Source organism: Microtus pennsylvanicus (genome assembly GCF_037038515.1).
Source record: "Microtus pennsylvanicus isolate mMicPen1 chromosome Y unlocalized genomic scaffold, mMicPen1.hap1 SUPER_Y_unloc_3, whole genome shotgun sequence".
NCBI classification, from domain to species: Eukaryota; Metazoa; Chordata; class Mammalia; order Rodentia; family Cricetidae; genus Microtus; species Microtus pennsylvanicus.
The window spans coordinates 3,268,898-3,283,929 of NW_027460881.1; positions in this window are offsets into that span (position 1 = coordinate 3,268,898).

Consider the following 15,032-nt stretch of genomic DNA (forward strand, 5'->3'; position numbering starts at 1 on the left):
ACATCATCAAGGCTCTACTTATGTCATAAAACTCCTCCTAGCCAGGTTTCTTCCCTACTAACCCCCAGAAATATCCAGCATACAAGTCCTAAAATGCTGCTCATACAGCCCCATGAAGACCCAAAATAAAAACCCCAATCTTCTTCCCAATTACTTGAGTCATATATTTCAAGTAACTCAACCCCTTTATGTGTTTTTTTTTTCTGTAAAATAATTTTTGGTCTGAGTCAACAACTCACATGAATGTTTTTTTCTCCTAGCTCCAATGTCCTCATTGGTAATTTTCTATTGATTTTTCCATTACTTCATAATAATAACTATAAAACTTTCCACTTTTCTTCCTCCTCCCACATTCTTCTTGCTCCGCAAATAAACCTCTCCACTCAAACACCAGTCCAAATAGAGGGCAGGGTACTTTGAGCTGTGGGAAGTCCAAGCCCACCCTTCATTCATCCAGATTTAGCAAGGTATGCATCCACAAAAAATATGATCACAAAAAGCCAGTGTATGATATGCAGACAATTGCAAGTGCCATTATCTTTGGCTTCTCCGTCTGCCCCAATTGTCAGCCACATTCAGAGCTTCCAGTTTGATCCCATGTTCTTTCATTCCCAGGTCACTGGATTAGTTGAAATCCCCTTAGTTCAGGCACAGTGTCTCATAGTGTGGACCAAGCCCTTATATTCCTGACATCCTTGCTCTTTTTCTCCATCCATCTGCTCTTCCACTGGAGCTTGGAAGCTCCATCTAGTTTTCTGATTTTGACCCTGACTTGATCTCCATCATTTGCCAAACAAAAGTTCCATGGTGGTTTTCAAGATAGTCAGTCATCAGTCTGACTATGGGACAAGGCACACATAGTTCCTAGGGACATGTCACAGTGCGATCAACTTCTCCTCCCTGCTTAAGTACCTAGAGAGGGTCACCCTATGGCCTTCTGAGAACCACTCATGAGATATCGATCTTGACATCCCCAGAATGGCCCAATAAATTGAGATATCATCAGTGTATGTGCATTAACTTGTGTGTGTTTGTGTGTGTGTATTTAAAGCACAATAACAAATGGATTGTAATATTGAAGTTTCTTCTCATCTTGAGAAGAATATTTGCTACAGAAACACTCTCACAGTAATAGTGAGAGTGTAAACTATCTAAGAAAGGAGAAATAACTGGAGGAATCCCCCAGGAGTTAGGCTCAGTGTCCCAGGAATTACGCCCAAGGAAAGTCAATGAACTCAGTGATGGAAGATAAAACCCAGCCTAAATAAAACCCTAAATCATTTAGGTGGAACATGAGATACTCTTACAACAGTTACAAGAGGTCTAAAATGCCTGGACTGGAACATAAGGGGAACAAAAGGACGTGGAGCTGAGAGTGTATGGCAAAACTGATTGGATCTGGCAAAAATTATGTAAGCATACCAAGGAAACCACCAGTGGGACAAAACCCTAAGAAATCTGTATGACAACATATCATGTTGAACATAATGAGATTTATAGACAAAGGAAAGATCTTAATTATGTCACTGTCACACAGGTGATGATGAACCAGTTCCATCGTAGAGTGACTCCCTGCTGTGTTTAAGATAACCTGTCAATTCTGTCTAGTCAGTTACAAGGAAATTTGCATTAATTGCACAGATTAACTATCAGCATCATTTACTGCACAATCAAAGGCAAGACAAAGAAATCATAGACATGTTGTTGAATGCTGATGATGTTATTGGGAGTTTTGAAGGGTTTTTTTCTTAAAGGGAAATCATCGGTGACTCTCATGCATGAAGCAGATCCTTTCTCTGTGATGTTTCCTGAATAGCCACTGAGATACCAGCCCATTGAGTTGTGGTCTCTCTCTCTTTTACAAAGCAACTTCTACCTTCAGCTTGATCTCTTGCTTGAGCTTCCCTTCCGGCTACTAGGCTCCTTTTCTGATCCTGCAGAGGGCTTTTGTAAGGGATTGTGATCTCTAAGTTTTTCCCCTTTCAAGAACTAATCATTCTATTAATCACAATTCTAAACTGCTGTGGGAGTTTGTTTGTGACTTATGCCTTCACATGTGATACAAGCGACCTGTGTGTATAGGGCCTTCTCTCTCTTCATGTGGGGAAGGCATGGCAGCAGGAGTAGATGGCTGCTCATTCTCTGTAAGGAAAGCAGTAAACAGTGGGCACCAAGTACAAGGATGTCCTGAAATATTAAGTCTTGTCCTTTCAAGGCCCCAAAGCCTCCAGCTAGGTTCAGGGTCACGACAATCTCCAAAACCCACCGAGCATGAAGTATTCAGAACCAGAAGCCTGTGTGTGCCATATCACATAAATTCATCGTGAGTACACCAATCTGTTTTTTTTTTAATTCTAAATTATTTTGTCCCATCAGAACGATCTATATTACCAATTAACTAAATTTGCTGCATATTTGGTGTCCTAGTATTGCTTTAAATTGTTGCTGGGACAGTATTACAATCCTTCCTGTGTTGTTATGAGACCTTAAGGGGACAGCACTTATTTCAGAAATCAAAGGCAGTTGGGTTCAATCCTATGGTTATCTGTTAGCGAGACACTGGAAGGATGGATTTGACTAAGAAAGGGAGACAGCATACATGGAGGCAGGTAACCTTTCCTTTGCAAAATGACCCATTTTGAGGCCTTACTTCAGGCTCTTCTCTTCTCATAATCTTGGTTTTTTTATTAGTTTAGGAGAAGAATTAAAACTCCATTTACAGTATCTGTGAACCTGAATGAGTTAAGTATGTGTGACCAACTTGATGTCTGCCTGTCTGTCAGCAGGGCCAGAATTCAGGGGCATCTGATGCATAGCACAAGAATGTCAGCCATCAATCTCTGGTCCACCTAACTCTACAGCATTAGAGTTATCATGGTTGCTCATCTGATCTTCCTCATATGATCTCCATCCACAGAGATGTCAGAAAAATCCTCCCCTGAGAGTGCAAGTTCTTTACAAATGAAAGATTATAAAACAGAAGACACATGGGTGATTTCTATGGCAAGCTGTTGAAAGGATAAAGTGACAGAAGAAGTTTATTGATTAATTAAAGAAAGATTCCGCTTCAGCTGATAGGTTAGAACATAGGTAGGTGGAGTAAACAAAATAGAATGCCGGGAGGAAGAGGTAGTGAGCTCAGAGAAGCCATGCTCCCCTCTCCCCGGCAGATGCCATAGCTCTGCTCTCTAAGGCAGATGTTTATGCAGCCAGCCACCATGTCAGACATGCTGAATTTTTCCTGGTAAGTGCACCTCGTTATACTACACTGATTATTAGAAATGGGTTAAAATGCTGAATCTAATGGGCCAGCAGTGTATAAAAGAATACAGTTTTTGTGTATTTATTTCAGGCATAAACTTCATGCGGCCGTGGTGCTGGGGACACAGCCTCGCTGCTCAAATAACTACAGAATGGCTTGCAGCCTTGTGGACAACTGAATCCACTGAAAGCCAGAGAAAGCTTGGGAAAGAGTAAAGCATGTTTTCTTGGCAGCAGCGATTTCTCGGTCTGCTCTGCTTGCTAGAAGAAAGCAAGGGCTCTCATCTAAAAGAGGCTTGCTGACTCAGCTTCAGCTGCAAAACCCTGCAGCCCTTAAGAGGTCCTGCAACAAAACATTTAAATGGTGTTGATAAAAGCCAACTGAATGCTTGTATGTTTTCAGCAGTAGCAGGAAAAAAAAACTGAGTTGTTTTAAAATGCCGGGTTTCTGGGCCATCCTGCCTGGGCAAACTCTGATTGTTTGAGGAAGGAAGGCCAGCTACAGAAAGAGGGCTTGAGTGTTGTCTGTTGCAGCCTCTTTGATGGCAAGGACCTTGAAACACTGTAGACTTGTGGCACTGAATGCGGCTCTGTTCGGTACCTCAGCCACAAGGTTGGAATGGCAGAAAGCTAAGGAATGGGCTACATCTGGCCAGCAAAGCCACGGCTTTAGTCCTACTGAGATTGCTTGGTAAATGAAAGACTCATGTGGTCAGAAAAACAGAGAGAGAAATAGAGTAAAGAGAGATTCAAAGACAAAGAAAATTTTTCAATGATTTACAGTGTGTTAAAAATATGTGCAGGCTAAAATGTGAAGTTCTTAAAGTTAAAAAAAGGAAGAGAGTTGTTGGGTGTGGTAGTACACACCTGTAAACCCAACACATGGGAGGCAGAGGGAGATTGACCTCTGTACCTTCAAGGCGAGGTAGCACACGCCTTTAAGCCCAGTGCCTTGAAGGCAGAGACAAACAGATCTTTGTGAGTTCAATGTGTAGTAGCATACACCTTTAATCCCAATGCCTGAAAGGCAGAGAGAGGCAGATCTCTGAGACTTCAAGGACAGACAGGTATACAGAGTTATTCCAGGTCAAAGATACAGAGAACCTGTCTCAAAAGGCAAAAAATAAAAAGGAAAAATAAACAAAATAGAGGTTAAATTGAAGCGCACAAAGATGGAAAATTCACAGCGAATTTTGATATTGTATGCTATTATGCTCTTTTTGAATCATTTGAATTTTGAGGCGGTAGCAATAGCTGCTAAAAGATGTTTCTTTATAAAAGCTGCTGAAATAATCCAACATAGATATTTTGAAAATGCCTTGACATTGAAATTTGGATCTAAGGACATGATGCTTTGGAAAGGAGTTTCTATTTTGTTTTCACAGAGGGTGATAGTCTGTGGATGCCTCTATCCTAATATGGTAGGATGGACCACGCCCTACTTAAAGGTTGCTGTGAACACCTTTAAAAATTTGCTTCACTCAACTGCCAACTGAGATAAATCAATAATGATGCCACCATTCAGCAGGAAGCATTTTGGAGAGAAAAAACTGCACCCACGTTCCCAAATATGGCTTATAAACGTTCTTTTACATTTAAATGGATGTGATATAGATATGAATATTTGCATTAGTATAGATTTTGCTTTACTGATAGAGATTTTAGGTCAATTTTGTTATATGTATATGCATTTTTGATCTTAATTAAGGTATTGTGATTGTGTAGTTCATTTAAAATTATAATGTATATAGGTTATTAATGGATAATCATTAATAATAGTCAAGTTTGTAGTCATGTTAGTTAGATTTTCTAGCTACACAGAGATATGTATATTTCAGTTAGATAGGCATTATTCATATCTCTCTAGACTACAAAACAGGCTATTTAATGTTTTAGTACCTTAGGGTTTTTCATGACAGTGAGACACTCTACTCTTGGCAGCACATATCTACTTCAGGAAGAAGATGGGCATCAAAGAGGATCCTTATGGAGTTTGATAGCCATTTGGGGAAGAAACTGCTCTTGCCTGGATTGTTGCATAAACTGTACACAGAAAACACTCAGAGAGAGGACTACTGAACTTGCCTAAAGGTGAGATGATCTTTTCGTGTTCCTGATTCAGGAAAGGGTCAGCAAACATTCTTCAAGACAAGCAGATAGTGACTGCCTTTGAAATTTCCTGCTTCATGGAAATGTCTGCTGGAAACTATGGGCCTGTAGGCTGAGGATGGAAACACCAACGGTACAGGGGAACTTTGGGTGACTGTCCAGGCAGCGAGATGTCTCTGTAATTTCTTGATTTTGAAAATGGCTTACTTTTTGTTTGCTTAGGTAATACTGTATTATCCTGGAGTCTCTGATGGAGTTGAAGAATAGATAGATAGTTATAGTTTTCCATTGTTATGATAAAAGATAAAATAGATATAAATATTGTAACTGTAATTCTTGCTTGATAACTGTTTTGTTATATGTAATTTTGCTATGTTAAAGTTAAAGATTCCGTTCTTGTTTAAACAGAAATAGGAGTAATGATGGAGTATAGGTCATTGGTTAATTAAATAAAGAAACTGTTTGGCCTGCAAGGTTAGAACATAGGTGGGTGGAATATACATAAGAGAATGCTGGGAGGAATAGGAATTGAGCTTAGAGATGCCATGCACCTCTCCCATGGGCAGAAATGGTAGCTCTGCACTCTGAGGCAGATGGCGATACAGCCAGCCACCAGGTCAGACATGCTAAATCTTTCCTTCTAAGCGCACCTCGTGCTGCAACATACATTATTAGACATGGGTTAAGAGGCTGAAAATAATGGGGAAGGCAGTGTTGAAATGAATAGTTTTGTGTTGTTATTTCGGAGCATAACCTTACAAGGCAGCCCCATGGGGATGCAGCCCTGCTGCTCAAATTTCTACAATCAAGGGGGAAATGGAAGAAGGGAAGAAAGAAGAGAGAGAGACAAGGAAGAATGGATGAATTCAATCATTCCTTGGAAAAATGAGTGAACCAATGAATGAGGAGACCTAGTAGGAAAAAATGTGCTGCATTCCCTCAGAGAGTCAGGTCAAATTAAGGATTGACAAGGTTTTCCACTAAGGAGGAGGCTTATTCCATTTTACCTTCTTTGTGCTCCAGGCCCACCCACAAGAGTGATGATGAGGACAGGGAGAAGAAGAGGAGAGGGTGTACCAGAATTCCCTGGTACAATTTCTCACCCAAATTGTAGCCAAATCACCTGACCTGGGACAGCTGATCTACATGCTGGACCCTAACTCCCAGTTTGACAAATCTAACATTTTAACCAAGTTTGTGAAGATGAAGGAACCAAAAATAGCCCAGTTATAGGATGGCAGGTTGCTTACAGGATGGGAGTCAGACATCAGTACCATACTGGTATTTGGCGGTTTGATGGGTGTGTGGGGTCTTTGCCAGACTCCACCTAGCATCATGGATTCCCTACTTTACTGATATTATGGAGTTCGGTGCATTCATCATATGTGTGCATGTCACACACTAGTGGGCATCATATGTACATGTTTATCCTGTGTGTGGGTGAGTGTGTTCATGAGTTTTATAGCCCAAGTACTACAGAACATGATCAATGAAAGGGAACACTGTTTTCCAGATATGGCAGGGCAATTATTTAAATGAACTGACAAGGGTTGGATGGCATGGATAAGACCTATGAGAGTTCAAGGCATACCGAATCCAGGCATGACAAAGTAGGTGCCATACAGAATTCTGGCAAAACTAAGTAGGTAGCTTGATGTCCACCTTACTGGAGAAGAGCAACTGAGCGGATACACTTTTCACTAAGCAACATGCTCTAGTGGAGATCAAACATCCTTTGGCTTACAGCCAGTACGAATTAAACCATTCATCAAATGAAACCTAATTTTCTCTGATTTTGAGTATACATTTGTGTCCCTTCCTGATTAATCTACTCTTTATCCTCTTAAGTCCCAATACCTCACGCTGATATCGGTCACATCTTTCCATTTGACATGGTTTTCCCTCAAGCTTCATACCGCCCCGAGATCATACAACTTTTTGTCCCCTCTCAACTGCTTCCTTGACAGCCATCTTGTCCTTTACCACACCACGCATCCCCAGTCCTTTACTCTCCAAGGGGAAAAGACCATAAATCCTGCTTTGTTTTGAGGCATGTACTTCTGTGATGCCCCATCCACCAAACACAACCCATCATTGACCAAATAACACAACATGTTAGCAAATTTTTATTCTTTGAGAAAGAATAATCCATTGGAAAAGATACCAGGATTCATAGAAGACCTGAGGTATCTCTGAAAAAACACATTCCCAAAGAGAGAATTAAGTCTGCCCCTCAAAATTTGAGAATTTCACTTTAACAGATCTTCACCAAATCATAGACATAGATATGGAAGTCATTATCAAACTTGATGAAATACACAGAAGGTTTGTTGGGAACTTGGCAAATAATTTTACCTATCTCTTGGGTTCCATCTTTTTTGCCCTCCAAGGAATCCCTGCCTAATTCCAAAGTCACCTCTACTGGAGGACATCCAGGCGTGATGTGGAGGTTGCCTTCAATGGAATCATCATGATGGTGGTAAAGGTACAGGACCGGATCATTCTCGTTGACAATGTAGAAACAGGTCGTTATGGCCTGCACCTCATCTGGGACCACGCCACTCCACTCTTCCTTAGAGCCTGGCATGATGTGGAGGTTGCCTTCCAGGTAGTCATCCAGGAGGTGGTAAATGTACAAGACCGGATCTTTCTTGTAGGTAATATAAAACCAGGTCTTCATGATTGGCACCTCTTCTAGGACCATCCCGTTCCAGTAATTCTTAGAGCCATTTGTGCCCATGAATGTATGTTTCACTGCTCTGCCAACTATGGTGTTTGAGAGATGAGTGTCTGTCACCTGAGGAAATGGCACATTATTAGGCAGGATCTTCAGGTTTAAAATCCTTTCATCACTATGAAGCTCCAAGCCATAGACACAATCAATCCCATCATATTTCAACAAATAGAGAGAGGGATATGTTGGCAGTTGATCTAGAATGATGGCTTTCCAATGGGTGACTGGTTCATTGGCTAACTTTCAGCCATGAGAAATTCTGCGGCCAACAATATTCTCCAAAGGCTTACTAAGTTTTTGCTTGTGGAGCGATGGCCCATTCTTCTTCAGGAGATGTGGCATGCAACTCATACTAAGAGGCATCTTCATCATGGCGGGAGACTTTCTGAGAGAGGCCACAGCACTCCTGTTCCACTGTCTCTTGGCTCTGTTTCTGTGCTTGGGCTTCATAGCTGCCAATCTCTGCATAGGAAGAACTCTTCAGTTTAAATCAGACACAAAGTGGTTTCCTCCACCATAAGTGCCTGCAAGGATAAGAAGGTGAGGATGTGAGGTCAAGGCTCTTTTTAGGAATAACTTTGGAGCAGGTGAAAAAGGCAGGGCTGAATAGATTTGGATACCTAAATGGAATATGTTCTTAAGAAATTAATAGGAAAAGTATCAAACTCTTGTCTACAGCTCAGTATATGTGTATCAGAGACATATTCCTGCTGCAAAATGCAATTGACCTCTACTGAGAAACCTACTTCCTGACTTACTATATCAATGAGAGAGGAAGCTATGCCTATACCAAAGTGAGAAAGAAATATCTGAACAGATGGCAAAGAATTCAAAGAACAGCCACTCCTCTCCTTACCACTCAAGCTACAGGTTAGTTGGCTAATTTATAACCACCTGCCCAAGGTCATGACACTCCAGTCCACTGGCTCTCTCTGTTGTGTCTCCTGATCCAGATCCAGGTTGATTACATAAAGATATTCTGTATCTTCATTAGAGAAGTGAGTACTGGGAGTCAAACTGCCAAAAGAAAGAAACATTAATCTGTGCAACAGCACCTATTAGAAATAATTATCTTTAAAAACACATATGGACAAAGAGGATCTTTGCCATTTAAGTGGACTGAGGAATTGGACATTTTTAGCAAAGATAGAGTGGGGAGAAGACCTGACATTAACCGTTCCCCAGCTATCAAATATAGGAGCTGTTAACGACATAAATTTTGGACCCAGAGCAGATTTGAAAGAAACCTTTCTTTGACTACAGAGGTCCTAGTTGCTTCCTAAACATATTTACCAAAAGAAAATATCTTGGCTCTCTAGATTCCAACTTCTGGAAATTCGGTTGAACAGTTGTGGAGCCCAAGAGCTGAACTGGCCTCCTCAGCCACCGTGAAGATAGTAAGCCCACCTTCACAGAAGACTAGTGCTTGATGTGCAACAGAGTTGCCACCCCCAACCAAAGCTTTGTGACATCATCAATGCTCTACTTATGTCATAAAACTCCTCCTAGCCAGGTTTCTTCCCTACTAACCCCCAGAAATATCCAGCATACAGGTCCTAAAATGCTGCTCATACAGCCTCATGAAGACCCAAAATAAAAACCCCAATCTTCTTCCCAATTACTTGAGTCTTATTTTCCAAGTAACCCAATCCCTTTATGCGTATTTTTTTTTTTCTGTAAAATAATTTTTGGTCTGAGTCAACAACTCACATGAATGTTTTTTTTTCCTAGCTCCAATGTCCTCATTGGTTATTTTCTATTGATTTTTCCATTACTTCATAATAATAATTATCAAACTTTCCACTTCTCTTCCTCCTCCCACATTCTTCTTGCTCCGCAAATAAACCTCTCCACTCAAACACCAGTCCAAATAGAGGGCAGGGTACTTTGAGCTGTGGGAAGTCCAAGCCCACCCTTCATCCATCCAGATTTAGCAAGGTATGCATCCACAAAAAATATGATCACAAAAAGCCAGTGTATGATATGCAGACAATTGCAAGTGCCATTATCTTTGGCTTCTCCGTCTGCCCCAATTGTCAGCCACATTCAGAGCTTCCAGTTTGATCCCATGTTCTTTCATTCCCAGGTCACTGGATTAGTTGAAATCCCCTTAGTTCAGGCACAGTGTCTCATAGTGTGGACCAAGCCCTTATATTCCTGACATCCTTGCTCTTTTTCTCCATCCATCTGCTCTTCCACTGGAGCTTGGAAGCTCCATCTAGGTTTCTGATTTTGACCCTGACTTGATCTCCATCATTTGCCAAACAAAAGTTCCATGGTGGTTTTCAATATAGTCAGTCATCAGTCTGACTATGGGACAAGGCACACATAGTTCCTAGGGACATGTCACAGTGCCGTCAACTTCTCCTCCATGCTTAAGTACCTAGAGCGGGTCACCCTATGGCCTTCTGAGAACCACTCGAGAGATATCGATCTTGACATCCCCAGAATGGCCCCATAAATTGAGATATCATCAGTGTATGTGCATTAACTTGTGTGTGTGTTTGTGTGTGTGTATTTAAAGCACAATAACAAATGGATTGTAATATTGAAGTTTCTTCTCATCTTGAGAAGAATATTTGCTACAGAAACACTCTCACAGTAATAGTGAGAGTGTAAACTATCTAAGAAAGGAGAAATAACTGGAGGAATCCCCCAGGAGTTAGGCTCAGTGTCCCAGGAATTACGCCCAAGGAAAGTCAATGAACTCAGTGATGGAAGATAAAACCCAGCCTAAATAAAACCCTAAATCATTTAGGTGGAACATGAGATACTCTTACAACAGTTACAAGAGGTCTAAAATGCCTGGACTGGAACATAAGGGGAACACAATGACATGGAGCTGAGAGTGCATGGCAAAACTGATTGGATCTGGCAAAAATTATGTAAGCATACCAAGGAAACCACCAGTGGGACAAAACCCTAAGAAATCTGTATGACAACATATCATGTTGAACATAATGAGATTTATAGACAAAGGAAAGGTCTTAATTATGTCACTGTCACACAGGTGATGATGAACCAGTTCCATCGTAGAGTGACTCCCTGCTGTGTTTAAGATAACCTGTCAATTCCTTCTAGTTGGTTACAAGGAAATTTGCATTAATTGCACAGATTAACAATCAGCATCATTTACTGCACAATCAAAGGCAAGGCAAAGAAATCATAGACATGTTGTTTAATGCTGATGATGTTATTGGGAGTTTTGATGGGTTTTTTTCTTAAAGGGAAATCATCGGTGACTCTCATGCATGAAGCAGATCCTTTCTCTGTGATGTTTCCTGAATAGCCACTGAGATACCAGCCCATTGAGTTCTGGTCTCTCTCTCTTTTGAAAAGCAACTTCTACCTTCAGCTTGATCTCTTGCTTGAGCTTCCCTTCCGGCTACTAGGCTCCTTTTCTGATCCTGCAGAGGGCTTTTGTAAGGGATTGTGATCTCTAAGTTTTTCCCCTATCATGAACTAATCATTCTATTAATCACAATTCTATACTGCTGTGGGAGTTTGTTTGTGACTTATGCCTTCACATGTGATACAAGCGACCTGTGTGTATAGGGTCTTCTCTCTGTTCATGTGGGGAAGGCATGGCAGCAGGAGTAGATGGCTGCTCATTCTCTGTAAGGAAATCAGTAAACAGTGGGCACCAAGTACAAGGATGTCCTGAAATATTAAGTCTTGTCCTTTCAAGGCCCCAAAGCCTCCAGCTAGGTTCAGGGTCACGACAATCTCCAAAACCCACCGAGCATGAAGTATTCAGAACCAGAAGCCTGTGTGTGCCATATCACATAAATTCATCGTGAGTACACCAATCTGGTTTTTTTTTAATTCTAAATTATTTTGTCCCATCAGAACGATCTATATTACCAATTAACCAAATTTGCTGCATATTTGGTGTCCTAGAATTGCTTTAAATTGTTGCTGGGACAGTCTTACAAACCTTCCTGTGCTGTTATGAGACCTTAAGGGGACAGCACTTATTTCAGAAATCAAAGGCAGTTGGGTTCAATCCTATGGTTAGCTGTTAGCTAGACACTGGAAGGATGGATTTGACTAAGAAAGGGAGACAGCATACATGGAGGCAGGTAACCTTTCCTTTGCAAAATGACCCATTTTGAGGCCTTACTTCAGGCTCTTCTCTTCTCCTAATCTTGGTTTTTTTATTAGTTTAGGAAAAGAATTAAAACTCCATTTACAGTATCTGTGAACCCGAATGAGTTAAGTATGTGTGACCAACTTGATGTCTGCCTGTCTGTCAACAGGGCCAGAGTTCAGGGGCATCTGATGCATAGCACAGGAATGTCAGCCATCAGTCTCTGGTCCACCTAACTCTACAGCATTAGAGTTGTCATGGTTGCTCATCTGATCTTCCTCATATGATCTCCATCCACAGAGATGTCAGAAAAATCCTCCCCTGAGAGTGCAAGTTCTTTACAAATGAAAGATTATACAACAGAAGACACATGGGAGATTTATATGGGCAAGCTGTTGAAAGGATAAAGTGACAGAAGAAGTTTATTGATTAATTAAAGAAAGAATCCGCTTCAGCTGATAGGTTAGAACATAGGTAGGTGGAGTAAACAAAATAGAATGCCGGGAGGAAGAGGTAGTGAGCTCAGAGAAGCCATGCTCCCCTCTCCCCGGCAGATGCCATAGCTCTGCTCTCTGAGGCAGATGTCGATGCAGCCAGCCACCATGTCAGACATGCTGAATTTTTCCTGGTAAGTGCACCTCATTATACTAAACTGATTATTAGAAATGGGTTAAAATGCTGAATCTAATGGGCCAGCAGTGTTTAAAAGAATACAGTTTTTGTGTATTTATTTCAGGCATAACCTTCATGCGGCCGTGGTGCTGGGGACACAGCCTCGCTGCTCAAACAACTACAGAATGGCTTGCAGCCTTGTGGACAACTGAATCCACTGAAACCCTGAGAAAGCTTGGGAAAGAGTAAAGCATGTTTTCTTGGTAGCAGCGATTTCTTGGTCTGCTCTGCTTGCTAGAAGAAAGCAAGTGCTCTCATCTAAAAGAGGCTTGCTGACTCAGCTTCAGCTGCAAAACCCTGCAGCCCTTAAGAGGTCCTGCCACAAAACATTGAAATGGTGTTGATAAAAGCCAACTGAATGCTTGTATGTTTTCAGCAGTAGCAGGAAAAAAAAACTGTGTTGCTTTAAAATGCCGGGTTTCTGGGCCATCCTGCCTGGGCAAACTCTGACTGTTTGAGGAAGGAAGGCCAGCTACAGAAAGAGGGCTTGAGTGTGGTCTTTTGCAGCCTCTTTGATGGCAAGGACCTTGAAACACTGTAGACTTGTGGCACTGAATGCGGCTCTGTTCGGTACCTCAGTCACAAGGTTGGAATGGCAGAAAGCTAAGGAATGGGCTACATCTGGCCATTAAAGCCACGGCTTTAGTCCTACTGAGATTGCTTGGTAAATGAAAGATTCGTGTGGTCAGAAAAACAGAGAGAGAAATAGAGTAAAGAGAGATTCAAAGACAAAGAAAATTTTTAAATGATTTACAGTGTGTTAAAAATATGTGCAGGCTAAAATTTGAAGTTCTTAAAGTTAAAAAAAAGGAAGAGAGTTGTTGGGTGTGGTAGTACACACCTGTAAACCCAACACATGGGAGGCAGAGGGAGATTGACCTCTGTACCTTCAGGGTGAGGTAGCACACGCCTTTAATACCAGTGCCTTGAAGGAGGAGACAAACAGATCTTTGTGAGTTCAATGTGTAGTAGCATACACCTTTAATCCCAATGCCTGAAAGGCAGAGAGAGGCAAATCTCTGAGACTTCAAGGACAGACAGGTATACACAGTTATTCCAGGTCAAAGATACAGAGAACCTGTCTCAAAAGGCAAAAAATAAAAAGGAAAAATAAACAAAATAGAGGTTAAATTGAAGCACACAAAGATGGAAAATTCACAGCGAATTTTGATATTGTATGCTATTATGCTCTTTTTGAATCATTTGAATTTTGAGGCGGTAGCAATAGCTGCTAAAAGATGTTTCTTTATAAAAGCTGCTGAAATAATCCAACATAGATATTTTGAAAATGCCTTGACTTTGAAATTTGGATCTAAGGACATGATGCTTTGGAAAGGAGTTTCTATTTTGTTTTCATAGAGGGTGATAGTCTGTGGAAGCCTCTATCCTAATATGGTAGGATGGACCACTCCCTACTTAAAGGTTGCTGTGAACACCTTTAAAAAATTGCTTCAATCAACTGCCAACTGAGATAAATCAATAATGATGCCACCATTCAGCAGGAAGCATTTTGGAGAGAAAAAACTGCACCCACGTTCCCAAATATGGCTTATAAACGTTCTTTTACATTTAAAGTGGGATGTGATATAGATATGAATATTTGCATTAGTATAGATTTTGCTTTACTGATAGAGATTTTAGGTCAATTTTGTTATATGTATATGCATTTTTGATCTTAATTAAGGTATTGTGATTGTGTAGTTCATTTAAAAATATAATGTATATAGGTTATTAATGGATAATCATTAATAATAGTCAAGTTTGTAGTCATGTTAGTTAGATTTTCTAGCTACATAGATATATATATTTCAGTCACATAGGCATTATTCATAACTCTCTAGACTACAAAATAGGATATTTAATGTTTTAGTACCTTAGGGTTTTTCATGACAGTGAGACACTCTACACTTGGCAGCACATATCTACTTCAGGAAGAAGATGGGCATCAACGAGGATCCTTATGGAGTTTGATAGCCATTTGGGGAAGAAACTGCTCTTGCCTGGATTGTTGCATAAACTGTACACAGAAAACACTCAGAGAGAGGACTACTGAACTTGTCTAAAGGTGAGATGATCTTTTCGTGTTCCTGATTCAGGAAAGGGTCAGCAAAACATTCTTCAAGACAAGCAGATAGTGACTGCCTTTGAAATTTCCTGCTTCATGGA